Source organism: Camelus ferus, chromosome 8 (genome assembly GCF_009834535.1).
Source record: "Camelus ferus isolate YT-003-E chromosome 8, BCGSAC_Cfer_1.0, whole genome shotgun sequence".
Taxonomy (NCBI): Eukaryota; Metazoa; Chordata; class Mammalia; order Artiodactyla; family Camelidae; genus Camelus; species Camelus ferus.
Window position 1 is genome coordinate 19,987,260 of NC_045703.1, and position 8,457 is coordinate 19,995,716.

At 38.3% G+C, this 8,457-nt stretch overlaps 1 long non-coding RNA gene across 1 annotated transcript in view; it reads left to right on the forward strand.

Annotated features, from left to right (window-relative positions):
• LOC116665284 overlaps positions 1 to 8,075 on the forward strand; it is a 233,043-nt gene extending 224,968 nt beyond the window's left edge. The window contains exon 4 of the long non-coding RNA XR_004321820.1: positions 7,718 to 8,075. This is a non-coding gene — a long non-coding RNA (uncharacterized LOC116665284). The remainder of the gene's footprint in view (positions 1 to 7,717) is intronic.
• The last annotated feature ends 382 nt before the right edge of the window (positions 8,076 to 8,457 follow it).

Here is an 8,457-nt window from a genome sequence, read left to right on the forward strand (position 1 = left end):
CCAAGGAAAAATATTGCTAATTACGAGGTTAGGGAGGAAGTTACAAAGTGAGTGGTAAGGAACGGAAGCAAACAATGCAAGCTGAACTGTTCTGAAGGGAAACAATGAGATAAACTAATAAATAGCACAAGAAGTTAGCAGGGTTTTTGTTTTTGTTTTTGTTTTTAGTTCTGTCTTAATGGTTTTTGATGTCACCATTGTCTGCTTTTGCCTCTTGTTTTTAAGGAGATTCGAGCCTCTGTAGAGGTTGTGGAGAAAAAACAATTAAAGGGTGATAAAAATCAAAGTCAGAGGAGAGAGCATGGTTTATGGAAACAAATGTCCAAAGAAGATCAGAGGACATGGGATAGAGAGAGCAAACCTCAGAAAGTAAAAAGTGAGACTTATTCTAAGAGAGGGAGAAAGGAGACAGTCTGTTATATAAGAATTAATAGATTTTTGGAGCATCAATCTTGAACTGGATACAGAAATTCTGAACTGAAGAATTATGTTGTCCTTGACATCTCATGAAAGAAGAGGGTAGGAGATGGTACAGAGTGGTGGATTGATAAGGATAGTGGGAAAGGTTTAGGAAGAGCAGCCTTAGAAACACATTTAAGAGACATAATACCAAGTTCTTAGCGCGAGGGTCCCAGGTGGTGGCAGAGGGCTTTGTGAATTGGAGGAGGTTTAATCAGTTTGGTTTGTGACTTCCTCCATCCAACAGCTAAAGGATTTATTAGACGGTCCCAGCAAAGGTCACAGAGCGAGGGACTTCAGAGCATCAGTGAGAAAAACCCAGTTGGTAACAAGCAAGAGGCAGAATTTCTTATAAATTAGTTTTCATAATTAGTGGTTTAGCAACTGCCTCTCCCACTTAAGCGTAAGCCCCTTGAGGACAGAGTTCAGTGACCAACGCAGTCAGAATTGCCCCTTAATAAATAGTTACTGAAGCATAGAAAGGAGAAAGGGAGGAAGGAGAAGAGAGGGAAAAAAGACGGGAGGGTGGTAGGGCTTTTAGAGCTTTTGTTTAGAACCAACAGTAATGTTGTCCTTCGTGTTATTTGAAAGAACGTTCCCCTTTATTAAAGGATAAACACCCACCCCACATTTACAGTACAAAATGATGTGCTGTGGACTGTTTTCCAATCTCCCATTTACTTAAAAGGATGTTTAAAAACACATGGATTGTGTGTTAACTACAGAAAAATCATAAAAGGCCGTCAATAAAGGGTCCATGAAGTTTTCGTTCTTAAGAGGATGTGAAGTCTATTTCTGACAGCAACATCAGATTAATCAAGAAGTCTGTTAGCAAAAAATGATTAGAAAAATGGCACAATTTACTATCATTACCAAGATGTTCAAAAATAAATCTATCTCACCAGATCTTTGGGAGATGTCTGACAGCTACTAAAGCAATCTCACGTACTGGAGAAAGTGTAGTTCTGCCTATCACATGTGTTCTGAGATAGTTCTTCAGAGGAAAATGGTGTTTGTTATTCAAATGACAGACCATCTGCATAAAGGGAGAGCCCAGTGAGTGATTTTTTTTTTATGCCCTTTAGCCAAGTTTGTGACAATAAAAGAAATTTTAAAATAATCACAAGTTATATCAATACTCAAAGGCTGGTCCAGACCAGCGGGCTCCTGGTCAATAGGAAAGGGGTCTAGGAATAACTGTGATCATAGGATTGGGGACATCATGAGGCAACTTCAGAGTTTTATTGGGTGCCTGCATTTCCAAAGGTTAACATCTTGCTGAGTTTTCTGTACGCCAAATGTTACCTCTTTTGATTTATCCCCTAGTTCTAGAGTCTCCTGGAAGGATCTATGGAATACACAACTCTAATGAGTAGCAATGAGCCGCCTAGCCCACAATTTGATGCTAACAGATGCAAGAGAAATAATTTAAATAATCCATAGTGACTTAGAAAACACCAACAGGCTCAATTCTGCCCCATTTCCTAGGTGAAGAAATCCAGAAACAACCCTGACCTCCCTCGTCATCTTGTCTTTCCTACCACATGGCACCTTCATCCAGTCTGGCCAGAATTAAAATACAGACGCTCTGCCCAGCACGCTAGTCACAGTCAAACTTGGGCTATGGGAATGGAAGGCTGACCCCTAAGTGTCTGCCGTGCTGCTTAAGCCACATCCTTGCTCATCTGCTAACACCCTGCCGCTGAGCTCCCCTTCCGGAGCTCCCCCCATGTGACCGCTTCAGTAGTTACTCTGATACCCTCCTGGGATCCTAGCTCCCCTGAATGGTCTATGGTCGTGCCTTTATCTTTCCAAGACTGCATCTCGGGGAATAAAGATCTGACGCTAAACACCAGCCAAGTGACTGCATTACAGACTGCCTACCTAGATTGCCCACAATTAGCATAGCGTCTGGCACAAAGTAGCTGTGTAATATACATTTATTGACTTAAAGCATGACTTGGTCTGGGTTCCCTGGTACCGACACCAGCCATTTGCCTGAAGAGTGTTTGAGGACTGCATCTTCCCACCCACCCTCTGTACTGTTCCCTACTTCCTCAACTGCAGCTCCAGTGGGGAACAGCCTACTGTCAGGATTTCATCCTCTGGCTCTCAGGTCCTACTTGAAGTAACAGGCAGACCTGGCTAATAATTTCCGAAATATGATAAGGACACTCTACTCCTGGGTCCAGGGCCTCTTATAGATGCCTTGCCATTGACAAAGTGTCTATTTTGAACTTGATTTCCTAAGTCAACTCAAATTTTATGTGATGCTCCTTAAACAGTTAAGCCCTGGGTATTTTGTCATATTATATATGAAATTCACTTTATCTAGTGTGGTATGCAGTCTTATAAACAATGCATATAACTCATATTTTGGTATTGACCTACATTCTGCCTTCTTGTTAGTTTGTTTTTTAATTGAAATGTAGTTGATTTACAATGTTGTGTTAGTTTCAGGTGTAAGGCAAAGTGATTCAGTTATATGTTTATATCCTTTTCCAGATTCTTTTCCATTATAGGTTATCACAAAACATTGACTGTAGTTCCCTGTGCTATACAATATAACCTTGCTGTTTATCTGTTTTGTATATAGTAGTTTGTAAATGTTAATCCCAAACTCCTAATTTATCCCTCCTTTCTACCCCTTTCCCCTTCGGTAACCATAATTTGTTTTCTATGTCTGTTGAGTCTATTTCTAGTTTGTAAATAAGTTTATTTCTATCATTTTTCTTAGATTCCACATATAAGTGATATCATATGATATTTCTTTCTCTGTCTGACTTACTTCTCTTCATATGATCATCTCTAAGTCCATCTATGTTGCTGCAAATGGCATTATTTTATTCTTTTTTATGGCTGAGTAATATTCTGTTATATATATAATATATATATACACCACTTCTTCTTTATCTTTTCATCTGTCAATGGGCATTCAGGTGGCTTCCGTGTCTTGGCTATTGTAAATAGTGCTGCTATAAACAGTGAGGGGCATGTATTTTTTGAATTAATGTTTCCACTGGATACATGCCTAGGAATGGGATTGCTGGATCATATGCTGGGACAGTAAGGGACCTCTATACTGTTCTCTATAGTGGCTGCACCAATGTACATTTCTACTAATAGTGTAGTAGTAGAATACCTTTTCTCCACACCCTCTCCAGCATTAATTATTTGTAGGCTTTTTGATGATGGCCATTCTGACTGGTGTGAGGTGATATCTCATTGTAGTTTTGATTTGCATTTATCTAATAATTAGTGATATTTAGCATATTTTCATGTGCCTATTGGCACATGTATGTCTTCTTTGAAGAAAAGTCTATTTCTGCTCTCTTCTAAAATTATCTAGTTGAAATGCACGAGGCTGTTCCAGGATATTCTGAAACTTTATCAAGTAGAAACAAATTCATTATTTCTTGGCAAGAGAAATTGTAGTCAACCTAGAGAAAAAGATGCTTAGAGAAAATATTCAGTGATTGATCCTTGTGTCAGGTAAAAATTCAAGAAATCATATGTAATAATGATAGCTGCTCACCTGCAGAATGGAGTATGTATCAAAATGCTTTTACTGTTCTACAGTGTAAGAACTTTAAGATGTAATTATTATCAGATGTTTGTATATGCATAGGACTTTAGTTGAAACTCATGTCTTTCATCTTCTCTGTCAAGAAGAACAATCTTCAGAAAGCTTAGAAGAAATAAAGATAAGAGAGAACCAAAACCAAGATAAATGTAGAGATTATAGGAGTGTAATTATAAAAGAACTCAAGTCTTATGATCTGGACAAAATACATATGAATATTTCAGGAGGGCTAGGTTGGATGAATATTTTGGGAGAGCGTGGGGGATGAAATGAGTTCTCTGAATTGAATTTTTGAAGAGCCAGAGAAAACAGAAGAGGAACCACTGTGGTTCACATTTCCAAAGAGGAGAGATAGATTCCACAAAACAAACCAAAAGATTTGATAAGTGTTTCAGGCAAGATTATTGACTGAATTATTAAAAACTTGATTTAAGTTGACTTAGAAAATCAAGTTCAAAATGAAAAGAAAAGTAGGGATAATAAGGAATAAATCATCCCAGATTAAACTAATTGTCGGTAGAGCTACTAAATTGGCAAGAAAGAATGATATAAAATGACATATCATGATTGCAGCAAGATGTTAGACATTGTCTTTTATAGTATTTTGTCTTGTATTCAAAACAGAGAATTATAAATTGGATCAAGGAAGTTATTTGGGTTTAAAACAGGTTGAACAACTGTGGTAAAAAAAAAAAAAAAAAAGTGTTGACCAAAAGGGAATTCCAGGAGCATCTGTTGTATCTCATTCAGTGCTTTTACCAGTGATTTGAATAGGGACTACGAGCCACTCTAGTAGAAGATTCTAAGCTGAGACATATTAAATACCCACGTGATGGAAACAGGACATAAAAGATCTCAACTGGCTTAAACAATGAGCCAAGTCAAACAAAAATGAAACAAAATAAAGAGGTTTTTTTTTTTAATTTTACATGGATTGCCAGAATTTTGTTCGAGAAAAGGGAAAGAAAGATTACAGAACGGGGAGTAAAAAGCAGGGAGCTTTGGTGAAAGGACAGTATGTCATCTTCCCAGGACTGCCGTAACCATGGAACAAGAACTGAGTGATTTAGAACAGCAGAAATGTGCTGTCTCTCAGTTCTGGAAGCCAGAAATCTGAAATCAAGGTGTTGGCAGGGCAGGCTCTCTCTGATGGCTCTAAGGGAGAATCTTTCCTCATACCTGGTAGCTTCTGGTGTTTGCCAAAAATCCTTAGCGTTCCCTGGCTTGTGGATACATCACTGCAGTCCCATGGCCATCTTCTCCCCTTGTCTACACATCATCTCCCCGCTGTGCGTGTCTGTCTCAGTGTCCTAATTTCCCCTTTTCATAAGGATACCAGTCACGTTGGATTAGGGCCCGCCCTAATAAGCTTGTTTTACTAAATTACCTCTGTAAAATCCTGTTTTACAAACAATTCCACATTCTGAGGTACGAGGGGTTAGAACTTCAACCTTTCTTTTGAGGGGAACACAACTCACCCCGTAACAAGCCACTCAGTGCGAATGGGCAGGAACGAGCCACTCATGAAAGGCGTGGCCACATTAGATCAGGGATATGGGGACCCCTGCCCCTCTGGTCAGAGTACAGAGTACACCTGGGGAACAGCAGGCAGCCCTGGGCCTGTAACAGGCAATCAGGAAGATGGGGGAATTTAAAACCGAAGTATTGGACTGCAGTTTGGAGGAAATGGAACTTTTAGCCTGAGGAAGAACAGGCACGGGGGGAAATGAAAGCTGCTTTCAAACACACGATCAGCTGGCTGAAAGTCGAACAAGAGTTGTTTTTAATGGCTCTGAAATCAGAATTATATTACTGAGAGAGAATGATTCAACTGGATTGAAGAGAAGATTTTAAAAGATAGAGTGTCCAGAGACAGTTGGAATTTCTTCAAAATACTGAGTTCCCTATCTTTGGATGTCTTCAAGCAAAGGCTTAACACAGAGTGGGGGTGTTTTAAAGGGAATGGAAGCTTTGGAAATTAGCTTGGATCATGAGTCTTCTGACCCTGATATTCAAGATTTCTGTGAAAGGAGTTCTTCTTTTAACTGAAGAGCATTAATATACAAAGTAACCCATAGTATTTTATAAGGAAATGGTATGTACTAACTGAAATTTTGGAATGCTTTTCATTAAGGAAAATGTGAAGGGCAGAAAAATGAAAAGGATCACATATTTTAACCCAGACAAATAAAAAACAGGATGTCTAAATAATCATAAAATATACTCAGTAAAGATATCAGAAAAACCATCAAATCAAGTAAGGGGAGAGCAAAAAACCTTATCCAAGTCACAGGAATTTTAAAATAAAAGTAGCATTTCAACTTTTGGAGAAGTAATATGAAATGATGAGATCTAGCATAGGAAACAGAAAATTCAGTAAGGACCAACTTTTTCCCTCATAATTCCCAGAAGCCTAGAGGAAACAGGAAGAACAGATACTGTCTGAAGAACTGAACTGATTTCTCTGAAAGAGGTTGGAGGAAGGGAGAGAGCTGTGAAGAAGTCAATCAGAGGAGACCACCAGGGTGGGGGCAAGGACACCGGTTTGGAAGGAGGTCTCAAGACCAGGTGGTCTTGGCTCGGCCACCAACCAGCTGAGCAAGGTCACACAAAACACTTCTCTGTTTCTCAGTTTGCTCTGTTATTTAAAAAAAAAAAAAAAGGAATCAGATCATGTTCTAACAATTCCATCCAACTGTAAAATTGTGACTCTGATGAATGTCCACCAGTAGGGAATGAGGAAATACTTCAATACAATAAAGGCATAGGAATGTTGAACTTGAAAAGACAAAAAGTGAGAAACAGCCATTGTAAGTGCTTCAAAGACTAGAGCTAAACATAATGGATTAAAACAATAATAATAAGTACTGTCAGTGGAGATGTGCTAATAAGCCACAGGTCTACATACAATTGTTTGAGTTTCATGAAAAATACAAGGAAAGTCATTAAGTGATTAGCATATTAATAACTATACATGAAGTGTTAGTTTTGTATTACCAATGAAATTATGAGCACCTGTTAGGCAGCTATTTACAAATATTTCTGTAAACTCACTCTTATCTAGTATGTTGCATGGTACAATCTGAGATGTAATGTACCCCTAAGCATGAGGCTATGCTTGGCTTCCAAGTCCAGTAATGTCACCTTCTAGGCAACATGATTTAGGATTAAGCTCTCAGGTACTTTTTCTGCAGTAGTGATTTCATAAAAATTGTTCACCATATTCCATTCAATTACTAGAAACCATGTCAGATAATTTTTAAATCTAAGGAAAAACATACACAAATGAACCATCATTTATTCATAATACAGAGTAATACAATAAAATAAGAAGATTCATCATACAGAAAAAGGTTTAAAGAGGCAGAGTGATGCCTTAGTAGGATTTTGAAAGATAAGTAGGAGTTTACACAAAAATGGAGAAACATTCTGAGCATTCAAAGGCATGGAGGCAAGAAACAAAATGAAAGATTTGGAAGATTACAGTTGGTTAAGTATTTCTGAAACACAGTGCCAAGAGCAGATAATAACAAGAGGTGAAACAGAGGGAGGAGACAGTTAGCTCACAAAGGGCTTTCTGGGTCATTCTAGTAGCAAAGTCCTTTTCTTCTGGGAAATAAAAAGCTTCTGAGAGATTTTGAGCACTTAGCTGATACACTCAAATTGTCATTTCAGAGAGATGGTCCCAGCTGCAGCGTGGAGATGGGAACATGAGCTGGAGAAGTGAGAAGATGGGCAGGAAAAGAGATGGGAAAGAACTGAATTAAAGCCATGGCAGAGGAGATGGGACGGAGACATTTAAGATATGGAAATGGTGGGATTTTGGTAACCAGTGAGGTCATTTGGTCCTGCTGTAGAGCCAATCACAGAGAAAGACCACAGAAGGATAAACAAGTTTAGGGATGGAAGGTCCATTTTGGACCATATGAAGTTTGAGACATTCAGAAGGCAAGTTAACCCACCCCTGTATCATCTTGTTCCTTTCTAGCCCGCCCACTTAAAAAGCCTATTTTTAAAGAATAAAAAACTTCATATCTGGGTTCTTATTTTGTAAACCTTTTTTTATTGAGTTATAGTCATTTTACAATGCTGTGTTGAATTCCATTGTAGAGCACAATTTTTCAGTTATACATGAACATACATATATTCATTGTCATAGTTTTTTTGCTGTGAGCTACCACAAGATCTTGTATGTATTTCCCTGTGCTATACAGTATAATCTTGTTTATCTATTCTATATATGCCTGTCAGTATCTATAAATTTTGAACTCCCAGTCTGTCCCTTCCCACCCCACTCCCTCCGGCAACCACAAGTTTGTATTCTACATCTATGAGTCTGTTTCTGTTTTGTATTTATATTCTCTCTTTTTTTTTTTTAAGATTCCACATATAAGCGATCTCATATGGTATTTTTC